This window comes from Crotalus tigris, unplaced genomic scaffold, assembly GCF_016545835.1.
Source record: "Crotalus tigris isolate CLP2741 ecotype Arizona unplaced genomic scaffold, ASM1654583v1 scf7180000018230.699579, whole genome shotgun sequence".
NCBI lineage: Eukaryota > Metazoa > Chordata > Lepidosauria > Squamata > Viperidae > Crotalus > Crotalus tigris.
This window is the reverse complement of record NW_024096896.1, coordinates 1-7216: the sequence shown is the minus strand read 5'-3', so window position 1 is coordinate 7216 and position 7216 is coordinate 1.

Here is a 7216-nt window from a genome sequence, read left to right as displayed (position 1 = left end):
GTGATATAAAGGATGATGGTTTGAGTTCCATTTTCGTAGCGCTTGTTGTGCTGGGTGCAAGTCAATGTGACGATTGATTGAGTTGTTATTCGAGAACCAGGCTTCTTTTAGCAGCCGACCTCCCTTCGTGGCATCACTGGCTATGATAAGGGTGTTATTGAAGTCAAACTGATGGCCTTGTTGTGCCATATGCATCCAAAGTTGTGAGTGTGGTTCGCCTCGTTTTATGGCCAGTTTGTGTTCGTGGAGGCGAGTTTTCAAGCGTTTGGCTGTTTCTCCCACATAGTTGCCGTCGCAGTTTTTGCAGTTGATCTTATAAACAATAGCAGATTTCTCCATGGTAGGTAGGGGGTCCTTTGGACGCATAATTTTTGATCGTAAGGTTTGGTTAGGTTTGTGAGCTACTTCTATACCATGGGGTGCTAGTAGTCTGGCTGTGGCCTCTGAGATGTTACTTATGTATGGGAGGGAGATGCGTGTTTTTTGTAGGGGGGAATCCCTTCTTCGTTGGGTGGTCTGGTGCTGGAAAGTTGTACAATGTCGTTTGATAAATTTTAATGGATAACCGTTATATATGCACGTACGGAAGAGGTGTCTCCTCTCTTCTTTCTTATATTCATCCGTGCTGCAGTGGGAGTCAACGCGTTTAAATAACGTTTTTATGCAGCTGATTTTATGGGAAACAGGATGATTACTCTGGTAATGGAGGATTCTATCCGTGTGGGTTGGTTTACGGAATACCTTCGTATGTAGGTATCCATCTGGTTGACGGTGGATGGAAACATCTAAGAAGGCAAGAGAATTGTGTCTTTCTTCCTCTACAGTAAACTTTATGTCAGAGTAGATGGAATTTAATATTCCCATAAATGTAGTTACATGTTGTCTTTTGACAATGGCAAATGTATCGTCCACGTATCGAACCCAAAATTTGGGTTGGTATAAAGTCATAGCCTTATGTTCAAGCTGTTGAAGGACTACCTCAGCTATAATACTGGAGATGGGGGAGCCCATCGGGGTTCCTTTTATTTGTTCATAGATGGTACCTTGGAATGTGAAATAAGTCTGGAGACATATTTCTATCAATTTCACGAGGTCTTCCGTCTGAAGGGAATCTTGGTGATGACTTTCATTCATAGATGTCAAACGTTCTTTCAGGACAGAGATGGCTAAGTCCTGGGGAATGGAGGTGAAGAGAGAGGTGACGTCGAACGACACCATCATCTCATCATCCTCCACCCTAAGGGTCTTAATTCTAGTTAAAAATTCTTCTGCAGATCTGACCATGGTGTTACTGCCATCTACAAGGTGGTTGATGCGGGTACTAAGCCATTTAGCTAGTCCTGAGATGGGGGTGCCCCTGAATGATACAATGGGGCGAAGGGGGGTACCTTCTTTGTGGATCTTTGGTAGACCGTAAAAACGGGCAAGGGCCGTGTCACAGGGACGTATCCTCTTTAGGGTGTCATCTCCGATCTTCTTACAACGCTTAAAGTTGTCTAGCAGTTTGTTGATTTTATTTTTGAGCGTTATTGAGGGGTCTTTTTTAATTACTCTATAGGCCAACTTATCATTCAAGAGTTCAAGTGCTTTAGCTGTATACAGTGTTCTATCCATAATAACAGTCACCCTACCTTTGTCTGCAGGAAGTATGACAATAGTATCATCTCTTTTAAGTTGTGTGAGAGCTCCAGTTTCTTCTCTAGATAGGGTGTGATGGTACCTGTGCTTAGTAAGTAGCCCTGTGATCTGTTGTCTAATGGAATTTCTGGTGTCTTCATCTGTCCCCATATGATGCATAGCAGGCTCCAGTGCAGATATAAAATCTAAAGGGTAGGCATCCATAAGGTTATGATTAGTATCACGTTGCAGTAGGGTGAGTTGTGAGTTGGTCAGAGGTTTGGAAGAGAGGTTACAAACTACTCTATTGGTAAAATTACTATATTGGGACTTACGTATGGCATTCATCTTACGTTGGAGGTGTGCTGTTGTTTCTTGGTTCGTTTTTCTAGCTACCATTTGGATGTGATGACTCAGTGCTTGGAAGTGGTGTTCTGATAAAGTCGAGTTACAATGTCTTTGAAGTTCAAGAGCCCATTTTTTTAAATTTTCTACACGTCTGTGCTGGTCGTTAATAAGGGCTTTAACCGTCTGGCGTTGAAACCGATGGAGGGCTTGTATGCATTCATTTGTATCAATAACAGGTTTCCTTCTTAACATCTTGGGTGGGAGGTCCTCTCGAGCGCAGGTGTGTAGGAACGCTATTCTGCGGTAAGCTGCTGAGATGCGTCTTGTCAATTTCTCCCATTTTCTGGCTGTGAGCAGTACTGCTCGATCATAAAATTCAATAATGATGGTGAAAATGCGACTCCCGGGCATAATTATAAATGGAATGAATAAAGCGCGTTCACCAGGAGAGTTTAAAGTTAAAATACTTCAATTAAAGTATTTTACTATATTAAAAGGTTGCCAAGCTTTCGTTGGGAAAACTCCCCAACATCTTCAGGGCTGAGAGACCGTTTCTAACAAGGTGATTCAAACGGGTTCCATAGACGTCTGCACGTGGTTCCTAGACTGTGCTAGCATTCCCTGCTGAACAGCTGATAGGTGGGGGGGGAATCGGAGTAAAGATTTCTTCTGTCGTTCTCTCGAGCACTTTTGTTCACATTTCCGTCGACCTCAGGGGGTATTGTTAAAGTTATGTTCCGCCCTCTCCCGGCAGTATTGGCTCTCGTTGCAGTGGGGGGATTTAGTTTGATGTCATTGTGTATCCTACCATGGAGGCGGGGCTTCATCGGCTGCAATTTAACATCTTTCCTCTGCTGCGTGCTCCCGTATTTATCTTCGCTCGCATGTACAAGCATCAACTGGATGTGGTATTTTTCAATGTTTGAATCATCCTCCTCCATCCTGGTGTCCCCCATGCTCATCTTCCCTCGTAGGTCAATATTCAGGTTAAATCCCCCCCATTTCTGTGAGCAAAAGTCTGTTGGTATTTGGGCAGATTCCCCGCTCATGTTACTTTCCCTTTTATCAAGCGAACGGGTCGTCATCACATGTTTTTTTCTCCCCTCTCTGTATGGGATATCCACCTTTATTATTATTATGGGTAGTGCTAAATTTAGTGGGTTCTATCCTCAAATTTCTTAAGCGCTCCAATGTCATTATTGTTGTTTTCTCCAATTAAAGGGGGTGTGGTTTCCCCTTGATATTGTTGGGGGGTTTCTGGGTAGTCTCTATCAGATTGTTTCTGGTAGGGAGGAGGTGTAGCTCCTGGTTTGGAATGTTGTGCATGTTGATTGTAAGGTTTGTGATATAAAGGATGATGGTTTGAGGTCCATTGTCGTAGCGCTTGTTGTTGATCGGGGAAGGTCTGTTGCCACGTTTATAGGTGGTGTTTTCGTGTTGTTGCAAGTCAATGTGAACGAGGGTGATGAGTTGTTATTGACGAGGAACCGGAGCGTCTTTTAGGCAGCCGACCTCCCTTCGTGGCCATCACTGGCTATGATAGGGTGTATGGAAGTCAAACTGATGGCCTGGTTGTGCCTATGCATCCAAAGTTGGGAGTGTGGTTCGCCGCGTTTTATGAGAGGAAGAGAAAGACACAATTCTCTTGCCTTCTTAGATGTTTCCATCCACCGTCAACCAGATGGATACCTACATACGAAGGTATTCCGTAAACCAACCCACACGGATAGAATCCTCCATTACCAGAGTAATCATCCTGTTTCACATAAAATCAGCTGCATTAAAACGTTATTTAAACACGTTGACTCCCACTCAGCACGGATGAATATAAGAAAGAAGAGAGGAGACACCTCTTCCGTACGTGCATATATAACGGTTTTCCATTAAAATTTATCAAACGACATTGTACAACTTTCCAGCACCAGACCACCCAACGAAGAAGGGATTCCCTCCTACAAAAAACACGCATCTCCCTCCCATACATAAGTAACATCTCAGAGGCCACAGCCAGACTACTAGCACCCCATGGTATAGAAGTAGCTCACAAACCTAACCAAACCCTACGATCAAAAATTATGCGTCCAAAGGACTCCCTACCTACCATGGAGAAATCTGCTATTGTTTATAAGATCAACTGCAAAAACTGCGAAGGCAACTATGTGGGAGAAACAGCCAAACGCTTGAAAACTCGCCTCCATGAACACAAACTGGCCATAAAACGAGGCGAACCACACTCACAACTTTGGATGCGTATGGCACAACAAGGCCATCAGTTTGACTTCAATAACACCCTTATCGTAGCCAGTGATGCCGCGAAGGGAGGTCGGCTGCTAAAAGAAGCCTGGTTCTCGAATAACAACTCAATCAATCGTCACATTGACCTGCACCCAGCACAACAAGCGCTACGAAAATGGAACTCAAATCATCATCCTTTATATCACAAACCTTACAATCAACATCCACAACATTCTAAACCAGGAGCTACACCTCCTCCCTACCAGAAACAATCTGATATAGACTACCCAGAAATCTCCCAACAACATCAAGGGGAAACCACACCCCCTTTAATTGGAGAAAACAACAATAATGACATTGGAGTGCTTAAGAAATTTGAGGATAGAACCACTAAATTTAGCACTACCCATAATAATAATAAAGGTGGATATCCCATACAGAGAGGGGAGAAAAAACATGTGATGACGACCCGTTCGCTTGATAAAATGGAAAGTAACATGAGCGGGGAATCTGCCCAAATACCAACAGACTTTTGCTCACAGAAATGGGGGGGATTTAACCTGAATATTGACCTACGAGGGAAGATGAGCATGGGGGACACCATGATGGAGGAGGATGATTCAAACATTGAAAAATACCACATCCAGTTGATGCTTGTACATGCGAGCGAAGATAAATATGGGAGCACGCAGCAGAGGAAAGATGTTAAATTGCAGCCGATGAAGCCCCGCCTCCATGGTAGGATACACAATGACATCAAACTAAACCCACCCACTGCAACGAGAGCCAATACTGCCGGGAGAGGGCGGAACATAACTTTAACAATACCCCCTGAGGTCGACGGAAATGTGAACAAAAGTGCTCGAGAGAACGACAGAAGAAATCTTTACTCCGATTCCCCCCCCACCTATCAGCTGTTCAGCAGGGAATGCTAGCACAGTCTAGGACCCACGTGCAGACGTCTATGGAACCCGTTTGAATCACCTTGTTAGAAACGGTCTCTCAGCCCTGAAGATGTTGGGGAGTTTTCCCAACGAAAGCTTGGCAACCTTTTAATATAGTAAAATACTTTAATTAAAGTATTTTAACTTTAAACTCTCCTGGTGAACGCGCTTTATTCATTTCATTTATAATTATGCCCGGGAGTCGCATTTTCACCATCATTATTGAATTTTATGATCGAGCAGTACTGCTCACAGCCAGAAAATGGGAGAAATTGACAAGATGCATCTCAGCAGCTTACCGCAGAATAGCGTTCCTACACACCTGAGCTCGAGAGGACCTCCCACCCAAGATGTTAAGAAGGAAACCTGTTATTGATACAAATGAATGCATACAAGCCCTCCATCGGTTTCAACGCCAGACGGTTAAAGCCCTTATTAACGACCAGCACAGACGTGTAGAAAATTTAAAAAAAATGGGCTCTTGAACTTCAAAGACATTGTAACTCGACTTTATCAGAACACCACTTCCAAGCACTGAGTCATCACATCCAAATGGTAGCTAGAAAAACGAACCAAGAAACAAAAGCACACCTCCAACGTAAGATGAATGCCATACGTAAGTCCCAATATAGTAATTTTACCAATAGAGTAGTTTGTAACCTCTCTTCCAAACCTCTGACCAACTCACAACTCACCCTACAGCAACGTGATACTAATCATAACCTTATGGATGCCTACCCTTTAGATTTTATATCTGCACTGGAGCCTGCTATGCATCATATGGGGACAGATGAAGACACCAGAAATTCCATTAGACAACAGATCACAGGGCTACTTACTAACCACAGGTACCATCACACCCTATCTAGAGAAGAAACTGGAGCTCTCACACAACTTAAAAGAGATGATACTATTGTCATACTTCCTGCAGACAAAGGTAGGGTGACTGTTATTATGGATAGAACACTGTATACAGCTAAAGCACTTGAACTCTTGAATGATAAGTTGGCCTGTAGAGTAATTAAAAAAGACCCCTCAATAACGCTCAAAAATAAAATCAACAAACTGCTAGACAACTTTAAGCGTTGTAAGAAGATCGGAGATGACACCCTACAGAGGATACGTCCCTGTGACACAGCCCTTGCCCGTTTTTACGGTCTACCAAAGATCCACAAAGAAGGTACCCCCCTTCGCCCCATTGTATCATTCAGGGGCACCCCCATCTCAGGACTAGCTAAATGGCTTAGTACCCGCCTCAACCACCTTGTAGATGGCAGTAACACCATGGTCAGATCTGCAGAAGAATTTTTAACTAGAATTAAGACCCTTAGGGTGGAGGATGATGAGATGATGGTGTCGTTCGACGTCACCTCTCTCTTCACCTCCATTCCCCAGGACTTAGCCATCTCTGTCCTGAAAGTACGTTTGACATCTATGAGAGAAGGTCATCACCAAGATTCCCTTCAGACGGAAGACCTCGTGAAATTGATAGAAATATGTCTCCAGACTTATTTCACATTCCAAGGTACCATCTATGAACAGATAAAAGGAACCCCGATGGGCTCCCCCATCTTCAGTATTATAGCTGAGGTAGTCCTTCAACAGCTTGAACATAAGGCTATGACTTTATACCAACCCAAATTTTGGGTTCGATACGTTGACGATACATTTGCCATTGTCAAAAGACAACATGTAACTACATTTATGGGAATATTAAATTCCATCTACTCTGACATAAAGTTTACTGTAGAGGAAGAAAGACACAATTCTCTTGCCTTCTTAGATGTTTCCATCCACCGTCAACCAGATGGATACCTACATACGAAGGTATTCCGTAAACCAACCCACACAGATAGAATCCTCCATTACCAGAGTAATCATCCTGTTTCCCATAAAATCAGCTGCATAAAAACGTTATTTAAACGCAGTGGATCCACTGCAGACGGAGTGAATTATAAGCAAAGAAGAGAGGAGACACCTCTTCCGATACGTGCATATATAACGCGTGATCCATGAAAATTATGCAAACGGAAATGTACAACTGTCAGCACCAGACCAACCCAACGAAGAGG